Consider the following 14,497-nt stretch of genomic DNA (forward strand, 5'->3'; position numbering starts at 1 on the left):
TCTATGCTGACTTGCGAGCTATGCTACCTTGCGATCTACGCTCCACGATTGCAGATTTTGAACCAAATATAGCCGTACATTCGGTCCGTTTACGGTGCATGATGTAATGGAGGCCCCCGGTGGAGGCCTTCAGCTGATTTATATTTCATTTTGTACTTCAGATCCGTATAGCGAGCGCGAGCGTCGTTAGGAGCAAACTAGAAATTCGCCAAAACTTTGCGTGCTTTTCGCTAATCACCGTTTTCGCTGTAATCTGTTTATAGCCAGTAATTTTGTTTTGACGACTGCAAATCTTCAAAATGGGATATTTAAAAAAATTCATCTAGCCATCATTTCCTTGCATTGTGTCATAAACTCTATACTAATGTCTGAGTAAAATAGAGGAAGGTTGCTCCACAATTCTCATTAGTGTCTTTTAATGTTTCGTACATGTGGTATGGTCTGATTGTGTATTATTTCGGTATTATTAATATTCATGTTTTATCATGTGTATTGTTTACTATTTGGTGTAAGAAATTAGCCATCGTGAGATGGTTGTCATTACTTGCGATGTGAACGTAGGAAACTCATGATGGAATAAATAATGTCCTGACAAAGTTGAAGATGTAAGCATAATCGACGCATCCATACTTTAATAAATCAAATAAATAAATATTCATCCAATCGGTAGGCCTACAAGTATAGATCAAATTACTACAAGATAGAGTTGGGTAGATCGCATGGTTTTCTGTCAAACACACCTGCGATCAATACTCCCTTCTACGCTACTCCAACAAATTACTTTACAGCACGCATATCTGTTCTTTCGGTTCACAGAAGAATTGCCACAAGCTAACCAGGACCGATTATCGATGGCACAAACCTCGCAAAATACGATTCACTGTCATCATCACAATAGCAGCCAGTGTTGATCGCAGGAAGTATAGCTCGCGGGTGACTCTGCTCTGCGATCTATACCTCCCTTGCGATCTATACTTCCCTCCGCTATCTATGCTTCTCCAATCTATCTTATTATTACTATTCAGTTGATAAATTCGATGTAATATCAAGTCATACCAAAACAATTATCCGGGATCCATTGTAGTGTCAGGAAGTTTAGCTCGCAGGTATCTCTGCGAGCTATACTCTCTGCTATGTATGCTTCTCCAACGTGTTTTATTATTACCATTCAGTTGATAAATAAGATAGAATATTAAATCATACAAGAAAATTATCATGGATCAATTATCGATGTCACAAGCCTCGCAAAATGATTCACTAGCATCACCACAACGGCAGCCAGTGTTGATCGCAGGAAGTATAGCTCGCAGGTAACTCTGCGATCTATCCTTCCCTTGCGATCTATACTTCCCTTTGTCTCTAGGCTTCTCCAACGTATTTTATTATTGCCGCTCAGTTTATATATTCGATTAACAATTATCCGAGATCGTTGATTGACCTCGATGCCACAAGCCTCGCAACCCGGTGGTGGCAGTCCCCGGGTTGGTGGGTACCCATGCGCGTTACCAAATTCACGGAAAAGGGGGTGTTTTTCTTCAGTCATCTCGGAGATTCTAGGTCCGTGAAATCGAGAAAAAGGGGTATTTTTTCACCGTAACCTCCGAGATTAGGGTAGTCCTTTCATAATCTCCATAGGACACTAAATCTGGTCTAACATATGCCGTTCATACACAGGCCATTGAAACGTCTCTGAAACGGTTCTGGGCCAATACTGACACAGAAAGTTATGTGTGGACACTCCGAAATGGTTCTGAAGCGTTTCAGATTTGAGACGGTTTAGTCGGCCCGACCAGAGCCGTTGTAGGGATTACTCTATCCGCAAATCGCTGTGTGGACAGACTGAGCCGCTTCAGAAGCGTTTCAAACGCCCTCACGCGACAGGTATTTGTAACATAAAACAAACAACAACACAATATACATTATATTACCATGCCCTGTCTGTCGCATTTTGATTGGTCGAGCTGAACCACGTGACTGACCACAAATACACAGTAATGGTCTGTTTATATGCCCGTGAATATGAATAATAAGATTAACAACTCAAAGTATCGTAACTTTACAGCTCAAACGTAAATCATAATCAATCACAAAATAAAATGGAGCACTTGTGGGCCTAGTTGAGATACCTTTTTCTGAAAATATTTCCAGATTTGCCAACATTTTACAGCGCGCGTAACAGTGCGTCGCGTATTGCTCAGTTCTGGGCCCAGTTGTCGTTCGCTCCTGAAATTTTCGGAAATTTTTACGGTTTTCTTGGGTTCGCTGATAATATAATGGAAATAACAGACTCCGCTCTGACCATTAACGTTTATTTGTGGGCGCGGGCTCGAGGAAAGCCAAATTAACGGGCTCCGGCACGCCTCGCCCGTTAATTTTTGGCTTTCCTCTCGCCCTTGCCCACAAATAAACGTTAATGGTCAGCGCGTCGCCCGTTATTTCTATATTATATACAATATTCACTTTCGCCATGGCTGCCGAACACAGTACTACATCTCGCGGTGTACTGGTCCGAGGAAGAGATAAGCTTGATACCAAAACCCTATCAATTCGACCAGAAAAAATTCATTACGATTTGAAAAACGTCGAATTAATAGGAAATTAAAACTGCCGAAATAATTTAGTGGTCGAATTTAATTTGGAACGACGAGGATGAAATTTAAGCGAGACATTTTTGCCATGTTGAGACTGCTTCAAAGCATGGACTGTGAAATTTTGTGAGGTCGACAAATTTCGTAACAAAAAAACCTCAAACGCACGTTGGTGTCACATCAAAATCAAAGTGGCCGCGATTACAAACGGAACAATCTGTGAGACTGCCACCGGCCGCTCGACGGACGACACGTAAGTTGACATCGTGTGCCACCCTTGGAAATATATTGTAACTCCTTGACAGGCAGATGAGATAGTCTTATAGCGTTTGATGCATTGAAAGTTTGTAAAAATAATAAAAATGACATCACCGATCATAAGAAACGTGGTGTTGAAGATAATAGTTTTAAAAGAAGACTATGACGACCATATTTCTGTAAGTATTATCTAACTTTAGAAAACCAACATCTGAAGATTACTTTCACCAACACTTTTGGATTTGTTCCACTCTTTATTATAAGATTAGTCGAATTTCTGGAAAGTAGGTGTACATTTTCGATGTCTGTGTATCGTCTACACCGAAGTCATATCCGAAAGAGTATAATCAGTTCGCGACCGCGTAAACCTCTCTCTCCCTCTCTCTCTCCGGCATTTCAATGTTTTATATTGTCGACATTTATATATCAGTCTGAAGTTTCAGGTCACTGCTCATTGCAAGTAGTTGATGTCAATTTTTCCGTATCGGGCATGGTCTCTATCGTCACTCTAATTGTTAGTGTTTTCCTGTTATATTCCATATCAAACTCAAACACAACGTAAACAACGCTGATAATATATTGCATATTTCGTATCGAAAACCGGTAAAGTTCGTAACTGGTGACATGTCACGCCCTGGAGAAAGTTCATCACCGTCGATCGAATGTCCGTGGCGCTTTTGCTTCCAAATAGACATATTGAAATGCACAGGGAACTTCGCGGTATGGCAATTATATGAACTTTACCTTGAAGAAAGTCTGTGACTTTAAACTGGCCGTACAACCAACAATAAACATGGCGGAGCAATGATACCGATTTCAGAGACTTTCGATTTTTTTTTCATTGCGACCTCGACCGCTGGTGAGAGCGAGTCGTCTATTTTTTTCCCACTGGCTATTTGGCTTTGAATTTTCAATTGCCATCTTGCGCTAAGTTAAAGCTAAAAACAAGACGGGCGTTCTGTGTAAATCAATAAGCCTTTTGAATATGAAAAAATCGGACATCTGAACCTCAACACGCAGTTTTAAAGTTGTTCTCCGAATCAGGACATGGACATCGGCCCGGGACATCGGTGAGGCCGGATTTCACGTAGTAGCTATGGAGACCGACGGCTCTGTCTATGGTTCGTTGTAAGAAACCATGCGATGTACGCTCCCTTGGGCCGTGGAATTTCGCCGTATCGCCTCTACAGACTACACCGTCTATTACCTAACCATGCTATTAAACAATCACACGATAGTTCAGTAACATATATCTTCATTAATCTACCGATCATCCACCGTCGAACACTTCGAAAACAATGGTCGCGGTCACGGATTCAAGGACGTTCACAAGAAGAAATTATCAATAAGTGGCGCGCAGAATTATTTTTACTGGTTTTGAGAACTTCTAAAATAACTTGTAATCTGTATATCTTCACACATCGAACCGATATTGTATACCTATCACCGTCGAGAACCGATATTGCATACCTATCACCGTCGAAGTTTATGTCTTTCACTGTAGAGTTCTTTTTTATCCAAAACACATATTCAGAAGAGTCCCACAGAGCAGTCAAATGAAAGGATAATTGCTTCAAGCGAATGAAATTGCACGAAAGAATGAAAATCAACAGCACACCATGGACGTGATTTAAAACAATAGAGCTTGTGAATAGGACTATTTGAGTAAAAAGTGCCGTTTTTCTCGCAATTTTAGCAACTGTAACGACCCTTTATTCTTTAATACCTTTCCATAATTGAATTAAACTAGTTTAGGGCTTATACACACAGTGTACACTGATGTACAGAACTTTAAAAAGTATTCTGCTGGTAACGAACAGGGGTTTACACTCTAATGGCGCAGTAAAACAATGGTCACGTCCATAGATTCAAGAACGTTCACGGGGAGACACGATGGCAAATAGTGCAGTGTCGTAAATTGCTTAGACTAGTTTTAAGAACAGTACAATATCTGGTCATCGGTGTACCGCTACCTGTGAATCGAAACGACAAGTGTAGACCTATAGCTTCGAAATTTTATGGAGAGACACCACGACTGAGACCGACAGTAGCATAATAAACTATTCCCAATTGTTCGTCGTGTTTAATACAGACATCTCTGTAGGTGATTCTGGTTTCTCTTGAATCAAAAGTCCGACATTGACAAAATTGACATAAAATAAGTCCGAAAAGATATGTTTTATTCAACTAACTGATTCATCTCCTTTGATATCCCCTATTAGCTACATGTAAACAGTCCGGAAAGACTGACATCGATGTCTCCCGAGCCCCCATTTCTTCACCGTTTTGCAAAACATCTCATCAGCCGGACGCATGGGCAATATCTTTGTACGTTGGTCAAACTAATGACAGTATAGGTCAGGATGTAACATCGGTCAAAGTAATATTGAATATGGAAGACGAAAATGCTTTCATTGATTGACAAAAATGAGAGGGAACGAGTCAGTAAATATCGAACCATAAAGGGGAGATCGAGACTGCCATCCCCCATGATTAATCAACTGGGAACAAAATATATATTTCGATCAACAGACTTACACAACCAGAGACAGCATTTTATTCAGCTGTAAAATAAGTCACCGCCTTTCCTATAATAACACCCCGTTTGCTTTTCGATCTACTCTGCTCTGTCTCCAATCGGTATGGCCGTCCGGGTTTCGCCTGCCGTACTGACTGATACATGGTTATTTCTTCACATATTTTTTCATCGTTTGGCATAAAATACAGCATCTCTTTGGTGCACAAGGCAAATCAACGTTTAGAAGGAAAGTCACAGGAGGTTAGGATATTATATACCGTAGGTGAAATTAGAATGGAATGTTGAAGATGAAAAGACTTTTATCAGTCGACAAAAATTGCCATAAACCGAGAATTGAGATTGTCTATATGATTTATTAATTGGGAACAAAAATATTCGATTGAGTCATTAAGTTTGTGTTTGATTCGTTTTAAAATGTGTTCCTACATTCTTATCCGATTGTTTGTGTTAATAAAAATGTTTGTTTCGCCTCGGACATTTGTAGGGAAATTTGGATTAGTGTGGACGGTAATGTTTTGTTTGTGTGAGGAAAGCTTATGGCGAGGCGAAACAAACATTTTTATTAACACAAACAATCGGATAAGAATGTAGGAACACAATTTAGAAACGAATAAAACACAAACTCGACACAAAAACATTTTGGATAGTTCGGTGGGGAGCCTCTTTCACATTCTTTACAGCCAGTACGACGTCGTTCGGTTCAGCCATCTTGTTATGCAGTATGCTTGGCCATACACACCTTTTGAACTCGAGAGGGCGCATTAAGACGTCTTAAATATCAAACAATGGCTTAATTTTGTGAGTATGGACACGAGCGGACCCAAACTATTAATCCCCTGTGTTTACAAATCACAAATAAAGTCGCTGAAACGTTTCAATTTTTGCCTGTATGAACGAAGTATCACTCTAGATGATTGTGTATGAATGTGACTATAAATCAGGTGAGGACAAACATTTGTGATGTATGTACATGTATACAAAGTCAACCTCCAGGTCAACCCTGGAAGTCAACACTAACCTCCTAGATTTCAAAAATAAGGTATGTTTTTTACAGCTAATTTCTCCCAGATTTGCCACAAATAGGGGGTGTTTTTCTCAGAAATATTCTAGGAAAGGGGGTACTTTTGAAACTTGGGTAACAAGCATGGGTACCCACCAACCCGGGGACTGCCACCGCCGGGCCTCGCAACATAGACTATTCATTGGGATCACCGCAATGTGCCAAGCGCCTATGCACATGGCAGCCAGTAGTGTTGATCGCAGGAAGTATAGATCGCAAGGTAACTCTGCGATCTATACTTCCCTAGCGATCTGTACTTTCCCTCTGCTACCTATGCTTCTCAAACGTACTTTATTATTCCAGTTCAATTTATAAATTCAAGTTTATAATACTAAATCATACTACATAATTATCCGGGATCGTTGATCGATGTTGATCGCACAAACCTCGCACAATACGATTCACTAGCATCACCACAACCGCAGCCAGTGTTGATCGCAGGAAGTATAGCTCGCAGGTAATTCTGCTATCTATCCTTCCCTTGCGATCTATACTTCCCTTTGTCTCTAGGCTTCTCCAACGTATTTTATTATTACCGCTCAGTTTATATATTCGATTAACAATTATCCGAGATCGTTGATTGACCTCGATGCCATTAGCATCGCAACATACGATTCGTTGGCATCGATCACCACAATGGCATGCACATGGCAGCCAGTGTTGATCGCAGGAAGTATAGCTCGCAGGTAACTCTGTGATCTATACTTCCCCAGCGATCTATACTTTCCCTCTGCTATATCTACGCTTCTCCAACGTATTTTATTATTACCGTTCAATTTATAAATTCGATTTAATACTAAATCACACCAAAACAATTATCCGTGACCGTTGATCGATCTCGATGCCACAAAGATCGCAACACACGATTCACTAAGTAGTATCACCACAATGGCAGCCATTGTTGATTGCAGGAAGTATAGCTCGCAGGTAATTCTGCGATCTATACTTCCCTAGCGATCTAAACTTCCCTTTGCGATCAACGCTTCCCAGATGCATTTTATTGTTTCGTTCGATTGATAATTCAAACTTAATACTGAACGTTTGAAAACAATTATACAGGATCAAAAAAATTCGATACCACAAACCCTGCAACATAAAATTCACATCCATCGCCAAGGGGAAGCCATGCAGTGTTGGTCGCAGGAAGTTTACCTCGCCGATACCTCTGCGATCTATACTTCCCTTGTGATCTACGCTTCCCAAATACATTTTGCTGATTTCGTTCAATTTATAGACTCCAGTCAATACTAAGCCATTCTAAAACAATAATTAGGGGTTGGTTATCGATGCCAAAAACCTCACGACATAATAGTCACAGGCGTCACAGCCCCGGGGTCACAGCTCTTCATACAGGTGCAGCCAACGGAGCTATTCATCGAAAAAGCTATTCCAGGAGCAATATTTGAGGGCAGGGGAAATTGTAATTTTGCTTGGGCAGGGGACATATTTTTAGGTGGCAGGGGAGCAAATTTTATTTTTTTTGTCGGGCAGGGCAGATATCGGTTGGTTGTCCCGGGGAGAGGGCTTTGCGAAAAACGAGGAGAGGGGGAGCTACTTTTAAAACGGGTCAGGGGAGGTTGAGCCATGGTGTTTTCATGGTAGCTTCATGTCTGCAGGGGAAATGGAATGACAAAATTTGTTTGGGGGGGGGATTTTTTGCAGGGTAGGGGAAATCGGCAAGTTTTTTCCGCCACAGGGCAGGGGAGCTTCAAAAATTGACAGTGGGGAGGGGGAAAAGGCAAAAATAAGTGGGGAGAGGGTAAAAATGAAGTTTTAGTGCGGGAGGGCAAGTCAAAAAGTTTTCAGTGGGAGGGTAAATTATGAATAGCTAAATAATTACCCTCATGACTTAAAATTAGTCAGTTCACATTACTTTTTAAGCACAATATATCTCATCATAGTAAGGACCCCTTTAAAAGTACATTGTTCGTTGGCTGCACCTGTTCATAGCCAGTGTTAATGGTCGCCGGGGAAGTGTAGTTCGCAGGTATAGCATGAGCCTGGTAACCATAACACTTCCCTTCGAGACCACGTCAAAAGATAAAAATCCGAATTCTTTAAGTTTGGGTGGGGAGGGTTTTGTGGTGAGGGGGGTTTAACCAAAAAAGTTTCATCCTGCAAAATATTCTTGTTTGAATTTGTCTGAAAGACATTTATATATTGACCTGCTTATATTAGGCCTACAGGGACTGATAAGCTTTTTTAACAGAAAGAAATGTTTTTTTTTTCATTAGAACATTGTCGTTATTTGCATCTTTCTGTCCTGGTAATGTTTTGAGTATGATTGGAAGTATCACAGTGAAGATTAAATGGGAACCTCTGATTATTGATATTCATCAATTAAGGTTCAATGGAGGTGGGCGTTTGGGTGTACTTGGATCAGAAATTTTGAACTTTTGACGTCGTCTCTTATGCAGGTCATCTATTTTCCATTGTCATCTATACTCCCATTGCCATCTACACTCACATTGCCATCTATACTCCCATTGCCATCTATATACGTTTCGATAAAAAATCCATTAAAATTTGGACAGCGAGTCCCGCATGTCAATAGCCTATTGACAGGCGCGGCGTGCGTTGCAAGGTGCAATCGTACGCGGTAAACTTCTACAATTACTCAAAATTACGACTTTATTCATATTAAGTGTACAAAAGGCTTTATCAAGCAATCTAACAAGCATTGCACAGTTTATTAGGCTTAAATATGGTGTATTTTGGCGAAAAACCTCCCGCGTGTCAATAGCCACATCCTGGCTATTGACAGGCGCGGCGTTGGTGCAACATATCGTACACGGTAAAGTCTACAATTACTCAAGATTGCAGCGACTTTGTCCATAATTGAGTGTACAAAGGCTTTATCAAGCATTCTAACAAGCATTGGACAGTTTATTAGGCTTAGGCCTAAATATGGTGATTTTGACGAAAAACCTCCCGCGTGACAATAGCCAACTTTCAAGTTGTCTATTGACAGGCGCCTGTCAATAGCCGGATTCTGTCTATTGACAGGCGCCACGGCCTAAAATAATAGAATTCTTCTCCTTTCTAACATTGGAAAGGTTACTAAACATGGACAAGAAGTTCATCACATCCGTAAGCATAACCTCTCTGTGATTGAGTGATCGTAAAAACCACCTTTCTCCCATTACATTTTCGTATTTACCAGACTCCATTTTGAAATAGGCAGTGTAGTCTGAATAGAACTCGCTGTCATGCATAAGTAGCAATATTTGCATAAATCTAATTAATTATTCATGAGTGGAAGAGTAGATCGCAGGTAGGGTAGGTCGCAGATCACCGGAAATGAATCTTTTCTGAGTAAGTAGCCTAATAGATACTGAATTGCATGGTTCGCATGCCCAGCCCGCCTCACAAAACGTGTACAATTAACAGTAAAAGGGGTGAAAAATGACTTATTGTCCGGACCAGAAGTCAGGCTTTCTTGACACACAAGACGAAACGTAATGACACCACCGTCAATCTACGCAAGCACAGTCCCTCTATGGATAGAGGGACTGTGACGCAAGTTTTGTTTTACTGTGGCGTCCATAGAAACCTATGCTCTTCGAAAAGGTCTGGTCAATCGAAACTTGAGACTCAGCCAAAGACGCGCAAAAGTTCGGCGAAATACTGGAAAGACATAAATATGTAAGTGTTTACAGATTGTTCCGACTATAATGAGCCGTGCAAACAAACGTCTTGAACAGCTAAACTAACGATGGAGGCAGTCCGATTGTAAGCTTCATGCAAGGCATTGCACGCTGTGACCGACGGTACGGAGATCAAGTTTGCTGAATGAATTGAGAGAGAAAAACATACATAAATAAAAATTCAATATTTCGCCATCGTAATCATTGAATTAGTCGTTTCTTCCATTATGGAGTAGGCCTATTGCGAAAATTTCGTTGAAAATAAATGACGGGACTGCTTCTGCTCCGTCTACTCAAACGAAGTTTGGTGTACGGCCGGGCTACGCTGTATGTACAGGATAGGCAATACATGTACAGCCCATCAACTTCGCATATCGTTGCCGTAATTGAAAATGCTCAGAAAGGAACAAATTATATCTTGAATACAGTATAAAAGTCTTACTTAGTAATTTAAAAGTATTTCCAAATAATATCAAACGTAACGGGTATCTAATCCTCAAAAGGACTACCGTAGTACAATTACCGGCTAGATGCGAGCACAACATTAATGGTGCTCCAGACATGGTAGAAGTTCGAACACAAGAGAGATCCCGGCCAGCCTCACTGCAAAGTCGACCCCGTGCACACTCGGCCCAACAGCAAACTAACCTCTTGGTGTGATTCTGTTGTTTACTTATTTTTTAAAGAATTCATGACACATATATCTGCACAATTTTCTTAGGCTGTAGTCTAGAGACGTTCGGAGTGAGCTATGGCGTACTGCTAAGCATGGACGTAGCCTAGTATTCGGTCCATGCGTAAGCCAGGCCCCAAATAACGTTCTGGCTATCGACACGATGATCGTATTGGTAAGCAAGAAAAAGCACCTTATCGTATCGTACCTTATCGACACAATCATGATAACTTGCGATTAAATGCAAATTGTACACTTAATATATGTCACCATTTTGCTGTATCAAATGGTCTCAAATATATGGCTTTCGTGTTGTAAAGAGTTTCCTCGTGTGACTAAAAGTGTGTTCTCCATAATTTAGCCTTAGACCCACCTGTTCAATTGACAATTGAATTGCTGACATCCCTTGCTAAAATCCTATCGCTGTTTTATAATAAACAACCAATGAAATCGTGTTCGCGATCTCAATTTTGCACGTTTTCGAGACTCAAACTGCCCCCCTAAAATGAATTCGAGAACATATACAAACAAAATTGCAGCTTCAAACATACAACAACACGAGGTGTGCGGATGAATGCTCCCCCCCCCAGCAAGTGTGTTCGAATCCCACTCCGGATGAACATTTTTTCTTCTTTTTTCTCTTTAATTCTTTCCGTTATTTTGTAATTTTTCTCTTCTCTCACCCTCTTTTTTCCGATTTTTTCTCTTTTCTCGTTACTGTCATTGCATTTTGACAATGTCCGCTGATCTTTGATGAAGATTCAGAACTTTAAATTTACAAAGTATCATGCCTTTAGCTATAAGGAAGACAAGTGCGCGGATACACATTAAAGTAAATTTGCTTGCCCGACGAGGCATTAACATTACTGTTATCAGTAAATTTGTTGATACGTTATCGGTTAGGAAAAATTACTACGTTATCGGTTGATTTACTACGTTATCGGTAATTTTTTACTACGTTATCGGGTTTGATACATTATGGGTTAGTTACTACGTTATCGATTGTAACATCAGGTCGTAAATAATGACGGTTTCCCTACTTTCTGCCAAAGGCCATCGCGTTCACTTGCATTCGATAGGCTGCCGTGCATTGCCAAAATATGTTGCTTCGATTTTGCAATCACCTTGCCGCTAATGCGGCAATCAGCTGAATTTTATTACTTTAAGTGACTCAATGTTGATAGTTATTTGCCTACAGAAGTGAGCCAAGTGCATATAGTGTCGTCTTGATTTTACATCGGTACCGGGAGTTCCTGTGTGACCTTGTGCAGGGTGCGCATCCGGCTCTGCCAACTTCAGTTTGAATAATCCGTATATAACGCACACATTGTACCAGAATAGAATGTCAGCCTCCTCTCCCAAAGTTCTGTATCCTCTGAAACACAGTAACAGTACGTTTTTGAGCAGAGGAGAACAAAATAAAATCATTTGCAGGTAATTCAGCCAGCGACCGTGGACGTTTGCCCGGGCAGGGCGCGGCATGGCCCCAGGAATTTTTTGGGACTGTTGGCTGATGAGAGCCTCTTATTATACGACATTGAACTATTCTAAGGTCTTAAAATACGTTTAAGAACATTTTTCTTTTATCGTTTCCTAGGAACGTTCCTTGTCTACGATATTCAATTACCATATTGTCGTTTTTCTGAAACCGTACGATGACGAGAGCTGTACTTCCATGCGAGCGATCACTCGAGCCATGCATGCTGCAAGACGTATACATGTGCGTTGTCAACAAACCCGCGCGGCAATCCAACTCGATCGGGCAGTATTTAGCGTTTGTATGTCAGTACAGAAGCACAAATTTGGCTTAGTTATTTCTTCACTGAACAACATTTCAAGATGGATGAAAGGGAATAACATGTAATTTCGAACAAAAAAGGTTAAAAGTTAAAAAATAATGGGGCTTTAAGGCCAGGAAGAAAAAATAAAATAAAAATAATCCACTGACGGAGTGTGTTAGTTGACGCATGGATGTAAAAAATCTATTTTTTACATCCATGGTTGACGTAAACGCATTTGCTGTCGACGTAAAACTCAGAGGTCAAAGCTAATTTCGACCCCTTAGCATTCTAGTAAAAATTGACACCACAATTTTTGTGACGACATTTGACGTAGGCATGACGCTGTGTGACGTAGGGGTCTTGTTTCGTGTCATAAGTCGAAACTAATGAAGTTGAGCTTAGGGAGTTCTATGAGGGCCCGTTCTGGTCAAAATTATGTTTTATTAATTTTAGTATGTTAGAATTAATTTTATGTAGATTGGAATTAATTTACTAGCACCTGGAATTAATTGTATCTTTCTTTTAATTAATTTTTATATGCTTTAATTAATATTGTGTAGTCATACCGAATTAATTTTATGTGTTCCAATTAATTATTTCTGCTTATCTTTGCTGTAATTAATTTTATGTAGTCTAGAATTAATTTTGCTAACATTTCAAATTATTTATTTTATGTGCCGGAATTAATTTTATGTAGTCTAGATTTAATATATTAATTCCTTCAATTAATTTTGGGTTCAAAATGTTTTCACGTGCTGCAAGTTGAATGTTTTGCTAGAATTAATTTCTACCAGTGTCTTGAATTAATTTTGTGTTCGGTCTAAGTAATTATCTGTGTGTACGCTCGAATTAATTATATGTGTTCGCTCGAATTAGTTTTATGTGTTTGCTCGAATTAATTATATGTGTTTGCTCGAATTATTTTCGGCCGATCCCACAGTCCTTTGCGCACACTTTCTTAAATCAATATGGCGGCTCCTGACCCGGAGTGGTATTATTCAGGCGCGCTCTCGAACCGTGATCTGTAAAAATGGATATCAATAAACTGATCACAAAACTTTTGTGGTGTCTCCTGTCTGAGGGATCTTGTATGTGATTGCCCATAGAGCCAAGCCCAACCAATTTTGTGTTTTCACCCTTTCTATCGGGCTTTGCCAATCATCATGTACTGTAGTGTAGTGCATTGTACTGTAAGCGTACGCAGCATTCAAGGCGAAAATGAAATCTGCTGAACAGATATCTACGAATATGAAAACCAATAAAGAACTTAACAATGACCACCAGGAAATGTCTCCAAGCTTGATTACTGTGAAATGTCCCTAATTACAAATATAGCATTCGGCAGTTTCACCTCTATCTGTATATGTATACAGATAGACACAGAGAAACTGTCGCTATACGCGAAGCCGGCCTGTTTTCTCCTCCGGTATACAGGCCGGCTTCGCGTAGCGACAGTGTAAGCGCCTGTGTCTATCTGTATTACATATACAGATAGAGGTGAAACTGCCGAATGCTATATTTGTAATTAGGGACATTTGACAGTATTCAAGCTTGGAGACATTTCCTGGTGGTCATTGTTATTATAAGTTCTTTATTGGTTTTCATATTCGTAGATATCTGTTCGGCAGATTTCATTTTCGATTGCTGCGTACGCTTACGGTACACTGCACTACACTTCAGTACACGATGATTGGCAAAGCCCGATAGAAAGGGTGAAGGTTCACGTCTGACGTAAACACAAAATTGGTCAGGCTTCGCTCTATGGGCAATCACATACACGATCCCTCAGACAGGAGACACTACAAAAGTTTTTGTGATCACTTTATTGTATTGATTTCCATTTTCACAGATCACGGTTCGAACGCCTGAGTAAACCACTCCGGTCGGGAGCCGCCATATTGATTAAGAAAGCGTGCGCAAAGGACTGTGGGATCGGCCGAAAATAATTCGA

The sequence above is a fragment of the Ptychodera flava genome, chromosome 7, assembly GCF_041260155.1.
Source record: "Ptychodera flava strain L36383 chromosome 7, AS_Pfla_20210202, whole genome shotgun sequence".
Classification (NCBI taxonomy): domain Eukaryota; kingdom Metazoa; phylum Hemichordata; class Enteropneusta; family Ptychoderidae; genus Ptychodera; species Ptychodera flava.